General features: G+C 45.0%; 1 non-coding gene across 1 annotated transcript; it reads right to left on the bottom strand.

Moving 5' to 3' along the window:
- Positions 1-6157: 6157 nt before the first annotated feature.
- On the bottom strand, positions 6158-6232 carry Trnas-cga. The gene has a single exon. It is a non-coding gene; the product is annotated as a tRNA-Ser (tRNA).
- Positions 6233-9095: the final 2863 nt, after the last annotated feature.

The raw sequence follows: 9095 nt of genomic DNA, 5'->3' as shown, positions 1-9095 counted from the left end.
CGCCCTATCAATGGAAGTCTTTTTTCTGATGCCTTGTGTCATGATATTCTGGTATCATGTGATTACTACTAACTAGGTGCGTGGGTTTGTACCGTTCTTCCACTAGTTTAATAAACACAACAGACACGCATAAAGAGACTCTAGTCATCAACGATATATTCTCCCTCACTATTTACTACAGTCACTCAACGCTAGGGTAACTTTTCGATTCTACTACTGTAGAAATCACGTGGTTTTGAGACAAAGAACTTGTCGAGCCATGTTCAGAGCGCATTTTCATCCATAAAGGAAGATCGTCGAAGGCTTTCCAGTAAAGAGTGGGTAAGGTGAAACTCTGAGGACGCAAGGTCAGGTGAATGAGGCGGGTGCTGAACGACTTCTCAACTCAGGCTCTGTACAGTGTTTTTTGTTAACCTAACAGAAAGCGGAAGGGCGTTATGGCAGAGTAGCATCACTTCACGGGGTTTGCTTGATCGTTGATCTCGGGCTGCGTCTGCAAGGCGTCCCAGTTAATGCCAGTAAATGTCAGCAGTAATGGTTATACCTCGGGTAAGCACTGCGTAGTGCGCCACACCGTCGCTCTTCCACCAGATGCATTAACACTATGTTTTGTGAGTACGTGCAGTTCTTTATACGGGGAGCTGCTGCTCTGTTTGGACTCTATCTTTTCTTTCTTTTCCTTATATTATTATTATATTATATTATATTATCACAAAGGCACCATTTCTCCTCGTTGGTATGGATACAGGATAAGAATGGTCGGTGTTGTTCACAAGCCAGTTGACGACGAACAAGCTGAGAGGCACATGGAAACCCGCTGATTTCTGTGATTTTGGCTTACAGTATGCAGTACCCATACCCAAGTTTTGAACCTTCCTCACTCCACGCAAACGTCGCATGATGGTGGAGGATCACAGTTCATCACATTTGTCACTTCTAGACTACAGTGACGTGGATCATTATGGATTAATGCGTTTAAATGATCTCCGTCAAACCCTGAAGGTCTTCTGAACGTGGAGAATCACTAGTGTCAAATCCTAATTAAAACAAGAAAACCATTTTATTGCCGTGTTCTGCCCAGTGACATTATCCCGACACTTGGCGCGGATGTATCTGGCTGCCTCTGCCGCAGTCACTCCACTACAGTACTCAAACAGAAGAATATGTCTCAAATGTTCCGATTTCTCCACTTGGCACTAAATTTTCTAGCGTCTGTAGTGCCACTCACAATGTCCAAATGACAAAGTGACAATATGTAAACTCAAATAGCAGCAGTGAACTACAAATGAAAAATGACTATCGATAAGTACACCTATAGCAACTGGAATGTAAACACGCAAAACAGAAACGCTGCGAACTATTGCACCAACCTAATACAACTACATCGGACTTTCGCTGTTTCGACTTTCGTCTTCTTCGCGAGTATTTCGGCTCGGAGTGTTTTTCGTGCTTAACGAAGTCAGTGGGGCAGACAGTGTTCCGCAGCCGGCAGTTGGGTGGCCTATTTTACGGCGTTTAATTCTCTTTGGCCGCACGCAAATGCATAAACAGAGCAGGTTCGTAGCTTGGTGCGGTGTGGACCTCCTCCTTTCGACCTCTCTGGGGCACGCGGACGCGTATATATAAAAGCTTGAGGGGGGGGGGAGGGGGGGGGTTTCACTTAACAACACAGCAGGATTTCCTGCCGCCGTATATATTCGCGCAATAAATTGCGTCGGCCGCGCTTTCCTCGCCGCTGCTGCTTCCACCTGCAGCTCCCGGCGGGCCCTAGCACGCTCCCTCTGGCCGTGCCACTGCGCGCCGGCCGGCCAATCGCGGCCTTTCTGCCAGCTTCCGGCCGCCGCTGACGCCGCTGCCCCTGGCGCCTCCTCCCCACGCGTCAATCCGTAGGCGCTGGGGAATAACGGCGGAGCACTATACGTCAGGCAGAGATATGAAATGTTGGAAAAGAAGTCTTGTACCACCGCTCTCACGACCGCCATATCTCGTTTCTTGCCGTTTCAGTTACTTTTTTCGATGAAAACAAAGGCTTCTTTCTTTGTCTCAGGTGTATTATTATCTTAATTTATTAGTAATCAAAATCGAAGCATCTACAGTTTTACTTTAAGGCACTTGAGCGCTGAAATCCATGGGGTATTCCACACAACTATAACTTGTTAATGTACTCCGGCATCCTCTGGTGTGATCTCAACGACTGACGAGTTTAGATGAACTGTATTGTAATGATTATAATGCAGTCCAGAACCATCAATTAAAATTTGTACTAGCGGAAGGACCTTAGATTATCTTAGATAATCACTTGATAAATAAATTTACTGAAGTTCTTTCAATTACAATTGGTATAAATCTGTGGTTTGCTCCACAAATTTCTGAGCATTGGCCGAAAAATAGTCCAGGTTAATGTAGTCCACAATCATCAATTAAAATTTGTACTAGCTGCAGAATTCGAACCAATGTCTTCTGTTTATTAGACAGATGCATTATCTGTTACACCACAATACAAATAACTCACGTGCATGGACTGCCCTAGTTCGTCTCCATCACCGATACAAATTCTAACTCACGCTTCAGCCCATTCCTGTTCCTCTTCTAAACTCGCATTAGTGTTGCCAGGGCTCTGGTACTGGACTAGCACCTTAGCACTGAACAAAATGAGATTAATCCTGCCTGTACCTCAGGTTACCATATAAAATTACTATTCCTGAGATGTACCATCTCACCTTTATCTCTGAAAATGAATGAAAATTTTATATGATTAATATATCACCTACACCTGAGGTACGGTCAGGACTAAATCCCATTGGCCCATTGTTAAGATGTTATCCCAATATTGGACAGCGTTGGCAATAATGCTACGAGTTTAGTGGCTAAGGTAGGACTTAGAATTTGTATCGGTGACGGAGACGTGCTGTAATAGTCAGTGCAGCTGTTGGGACTGTAGTACCGGCGTGGAATAACAGATAGCGCAGCTGCCCAAGAAGCTGGAGATACGGGTACGAGTCCCACCGCTGGAACAAACTCTAATTCATTGTCTTGACCTACATCATTATCACAGATTAAGCTGAAGCTCAACTTGTATCAACAATACCACCTTCAAATGAACTTGATTGTCTTATATACTACCCAATCGAAACTATCGGGACACCTATCAGCACCACGGCTACGGTCGCAGGTTCGAATCCTGCCTCGGGCATGGATGTGTGTGATGTCCTTAGGTTAGTTAGGTATAAGTAGTTCTAAGTTCTAAGGGACTTATGACCACAGCAGTTGAGTCCCATAGTGCTCAGAGCCATTTTTTTGAACACCTATCAGCATGCATTAATAACGTGTACGTGCACCCCTTACTTGGCTGTAACTCTACTGAGGACAAATTCGGTTCTCAATGTCTGTGGACGAATGGCAGCCGATTCGTCCTCGCGAGCCGAAATCAGACATATTAGTGACGCTGGACGCTGGGGTGTGGAGCATAATCGACGTTCTCAGAGATGTTTCATTGGGTTCAGGTCGGGACTCTCGGCAGGCCAGTCCATTTCAGGAATGTTATCGTCCAAACACCATTGTCTCACAGATGTTGCACTGAGGTGGAAAAAGTGGTGTGGTACCTCCTAAAATCAGACCTCCTCTTACTCAGCTTAGAGCAGCACCTCGACATGGCATGGACTCAACAAGTTGTTGGAAGTCCCCTGCGGAAACAGTGTCCATGCTACCTCTACAGTCTCCAATAATTACGAAATTGTCGCCAGTGCAGTACTTTGTGCGCGAACTGACCCCTCCATTATGTCCCATAAATGTTCAGTAGATGGCCAAACCATTCGTTCGAATTGCTCATAATGCTCTTCAAAACAGTCACGAACAATTGTTTTCCAGTGACGTGGAGCAGTATGATTCATAAAAATTCCATGATTGTTTGGGAGTATGTAGTCCATGACTGGCTGAAAATTGTATCCAAGTAGCCGATCATAACTATTTTCCGTCAATGATTAGATCAGATGAACTAGAAGACCCAATATATTCCACTGAATACACCCTCATCATCATGGACCCATCACTAGCTTGCACAGTACCTTGTTGACAACTTAAATCCATGGCTTCTTGAGGCGTGCGCCATGCTCGAACCCTAACATCAGTTCTTACCAAATAATATCGGGACACATCTCACCAAGTCGCGGTTTTCCAGTCGACTAGGGTCCAACCGACTTGCTCACGAGCCAAAGAGGGGCGCTGCCGGTGATATCGTGCTTTTAGAAAGGCACTCCCGCCGATCGCCATTAACGCCAAATTTTAGCGCACAATCCTAACGTATACTTTCGTCGAACGTTCCAAGTTGATTTCTGCGGCTATTTCAAGCAGAGTTGCCTGTCTCTTAGCACTGACAACTCTAGGTAAACGCCGCTGCTCTCGGCCGTTAAGTGAAGGCCGGCGGCCAATGCGTTGTCCGTGGTGAGAGGTAACCTCTGAAATTTGGTATTCTCTGCACACTTTTAAACTTTGTATCTCAGAATACTGAATCTCCTTACGATTTCCGGGATGTGTGTCTAGCTCCAACTACCTTTCCGCGTTCAAACTCTATTAATTCCCGTTATGGGACCATAATCACGTCGGAAACCTTTTCACCTGAGTACAAACGACAGCTCTGCCAATGCATTTGCGTTTTATTCCTTGTGTAAGCGATACTACCGCCATCTGTATTCGTGCATATCGCTATCCCATGACTATTGTACGACACTTGATGCTGAAACAATCATTCTCCCCGAACAGATCCTCTAGTGTACATAATACACAGTTCCTTACGTATGTTCATGTCATTCCGCGTTTAGCGTTTTCTTAGGCGCAAGAAGAGGTTCACAACTCAACCACGAAAGTAATCCTCTACGCCAGGACCGTGTCATCTGTATTTAAATGCTGCCACTAAACACGGTGGCAAGAAACGTTCCCTAGATGTTCCCCAAACCAAAACCCTTTCGTCGTAATGCCACAGTGGGTTTCAACACTTCAAATTCAGCGTCTCTTGTCATCCGCTGTCAAATGGTGTTACTTTTTACGCCACGTCAAGTATCGCTTAACACTGATTGTAGGTATGTGTGACCCAGCGCGTCACCAGTGAAGACATCACTGAATAGTACCTATGTACGACTGAAACCGGTTACCGTACCACAAAAATGAACACCATTTGCGATCTGGACTGACTGCTTTCTTCTAAATTACGATACAAGATCGCTGACGTTCCAGTTGTGAGTTCAGAAATTATCAGGAATGAGTGGCTTTACAGGAGCTGCTCCATCGTTGTATATTATTGTTTTTAACTCCCTACGCACAGTCATTTTGAAAGCTGGTAGCACTGTGGAACTCTGGAGTCATTCCTTCCGCTGATTTCGTACGATTCTTTACAACCATTCCGTTATGCTCAAGTTCCTGCTCGTCTCTCGATGAAGTCCGGTCCGTGCTGGTTTAGCTGAGGTTTTTTCCTCGCTTTCACTTTACAGTCACATCACCAAGAGTCGACTTGAGCAGTTTTAGAAGAACTGAAACGTTTCTAATGGCTTAGTTACGTTTGAAACCATTGAGCTCTCCTGGTCGACAAACTCTGCTATTACTGTTTGTCTCCTAACAACACAATAGTTTCTGCTTCCTGAAGGGTCAGCCTATCGTGATACCTAGTAGTCATTTCTGCAGTACGTAGGAGTGTCTGGATACTTCTTATCAGTGTAATCACCACTCCAAAGGATGACTGGGTACATTACCAGAATGTACAGGGTGTCCGAAAAGTCTTTCCCTGATTACATAAATTGATAACTCAGGCTAGAAGTAAGATACAAATACGAAACTTGTGCCGAATTGTTTAAAACTATCAAAGTTTTTTTTGTTTTAGGTTCGCAGTACTTAAGTAGTGGATGAGGTTCAGTGCCCAAGAAGCCATGTTAACCAGTCAGGAGAAGGCACAGTGTGTCCTGTCGTACCATGACACACGATCACCAACCACAGTGCAGAGACACTTCCAGACAACATTTGGAAGGAATCCACCTGATGCCAAGAGCATTAAAGCCTGGTATTAGAGGTTCAAGAAGACAGGATCGGTTGCTGACCTTCCGAGGTCTGGTCGACCAAGAACCTCAGCAGACAGGGTGGAAGTTGAAACTTCCTAGCAGATTAAAACTGTGTGCCGGGCCGAGACTCGAACTCGGGACCTTTGCCTTTCGCGGGCAAGTGCTCTACCAACTGAGCTACCCAAGCACGACTCACGCCCCGTCCTCACAGCTTTACTTCTGCCAGTACCTCGTCTCCTACCTTGCAAACTTAACAGAAGCTCTCCTGCGAACCTTGCAGAACTAACATTCCTAAAAGAAAGGATACTGCGGAGACATGGCTTAGCCATAGCCTTGGGGATGCTTAGAGAATAAGATTTTCACTCTGCAGCGGAGTGTGCGCTGATATGAAACTTCCTGGCAGATTAAAACTGTGTGCCGGACGGAGACTCGAACTCTGGACCTTTTCCTTTCGCGAAAGGCAAGGGTCCCGAGTTCGAGTCTCGGTCCGCCACACAGTTTTAATCTGCCAAGAAGTTTCATATCAGCAAAATCTTATTCAGGGGGGAAGTTGTAAGGCAGTCTTTTCTACGAAGTCCGAAGAAATGGGTGCGCAGGGCCTCACGTGAATTACAGATGCCAAAAAGCTCTCTCCATGACATTTTACGCAAACGTTTATTGTTTCGTGCATACAAAGTGCAAATCGTTCAGGCCTTGTTGTCCAATGACAGTACACGTCGATATGACTTTGCGGTCGACATGCTATCACGTATTGAGGACGACGATGGTTATCTCAGACGAATTGCCTTTTCCGACGAAGCGACCTTTTTTGTCAGTGGAGTAGTGAATCGCCATAATGGGCGCATTTGGGGTTCGCAACCCCCTGGCGAGGTCATCGAGTGCTCCAGAGACAGTCCAAAGATGAATGTTTGGTGCGCGCTATTGCACGATCGAATTATCAGGCCATTCTCCTTCGCTGGGGCTAGCATCACATCTGCAGTGTGTCTGGAAATGTTGCAACTGTATGCTGTTCCTCAGCTGCTTCAGTATCACCCCGATGTCTTGTTTCAGCAAGACGGTGCACCGCCTCATTGGGGTTTAGACGTCCGCGCCTATCTCGATATGACCTTTCCAGGGCGATGGATTGGTTGTGATGGGCCAACGGTTTGGCCTCCACGCTCTCCTGACACAACCCCATTAGACTTATTTTTATGGGATTATGTCAAGGACGAAGTCTACCGAACACGTGTACCAGATCTTGAAATCCTGCGGCAACGGATAACCACAGTAGTTGAATCGATCCCTCCAGTGATGTTGGCTAATGTGTGGATGGAAACTGAATATCGCCTAGATGTGCTACGTGCTACCAAGGGTGCTCATGTGGAAGTTTACTGATGTGTGAAAAAAAACTCTGACAGTTTGCAAACAATTAGACAACAGTTTCACATTTGTATCTTACTTCTAACCTGAGTTATCAATTTATGTATTCAGGGAAAGACTTTTCGGACACCCTGTACTTGTTATGGTACATCACACCGATCACAGTGCTAAAGTAATACAACTTCAGGCCAAGTTGAAACACGGAACACAACTGAGTGGCAGACAAGTATTCTGTAATCTCCGTAACAAACTGTTTCAGAATTCCATCCCCTATTTCCAGCGCTAAGCATGCAACAAAGCGAAGTATGTATTTATAAATACTGTTTTGGGCACAGGAAATCACTACGTACAGCTGTCTGTGTAATGGAGGAAAAAGTGAACCTGCACTTTTCAATGCACTAGGTACAGCTGTGACTCCAACCGTGAATGCGATCATTCTCCTTATGTAGACTTCACATACTGTTAACGTTCTTCGGAGGGTGATTTCAGGCACGTACAAGAATAATTTAAAAGCACATAGACGGAGATCCCAACTGAAAAATAATAAAAGCAAAAAAAATGAGAACAAATAAGAAGTTGATATAATGCTTAAAATGAAGTGGCAAAGATTTAGAAACAAAAGATTATGTTGTAACCATTCAAATGGATGGCAGCAATGATACTAGTCTTTCGATAAAGACGCAGAAACGAATTGATGTTACTTGGCATAATTTGAATTCACAAGATTCAGCATACCAACCAAATAACTTAATATCTACGCTACGGCATTGGTTTGAAAACTGGTGTTATTTTCAGTGGTCTACTAAGTCATGTCAAATTATTTTTGTCGATTACTCGAAAATGAGGGCCTACCAGGGCGAAGGTCCCTCCAAGTCGCCGAAGCGTTCACACGTGCCTGGCGCACTCTACAACATCGGCAGCGATAACCTTTGTTCCGTGTTTTCTTTAACAGAACTGATCTGATTTTGAAAATTGGTAACAAAGTTAGATGTCGTATTCTGAAAATCCGTTTCGAATTTGAGCACCTTCGTACAGAAATGCTTGTTATTTACTCCTGGCACTTCCGGCAAACTGGAAACTGTGAACCAGATGGTGTCAGACTTCAGCATAGATTTCTTACGAACATGTTTTATGTGACGATCGTCAAGGAAGAAAAGTGTCTGGGCACCATTGTAACTGCTGGAACTGAAACGTTCGTGAGCAGCAATAATATGGTCGGTTCTGGAAACATTAGCTTTTACTGGTCTGGGACTTCGAACAGTTAAAGTTTATGACTTATCTTTTTTTAGATTGATATTGGTTCGTTCGCCACGCCTTTCTTACGAATGGATCTTGTCTACTGTAATGAACGGTAAGTGGTGTGGCAACATGACATTTAAAGTAGGTAAAGGCGTGTGCAAAAAGAATTACTTATTAATGTAATGGGACACCGCGCTTTGGTCGTCTCTGAGGTCAACTAAGAACTTCCCTTTATTTGTTACTATTAAGGGATACCATGTCCGCCCCAGTAGCTGAGTGGTCAGCGTGACGGATTGCCGTCCTCTGGGCCCGGGTTCGATTCCCGGCTGGGTCGGAGATTTTCTCCGCTCAGGGACTGGGTGTTGTGTTGTGTTCATCATCATTTCATCCCCATCCGGCGTGCAGGTCGCCCAATGTGGCGCCGAATGTAATAAGACCTGCGATATGGCGGCC

Source organism: Schistocerca americana, chromosome 1 (assembly GCF_021461395.2).
Source record: "Schistocerca americana isolate TAMUIC-IGC-003095 chromosome 1, iqSchAmer2.1, whole genome shotgun sequence".
NCBI lineage: Eukaryota > Metazoa > Arthropoda > Insecta > Orthoptera > Acrididae > Schistocerca > Schistocerca americana.
Note: the sequence above shows the minus strand (reverse complement) of the source record. Positions and strands in the feature narration are given on the sequence as shown.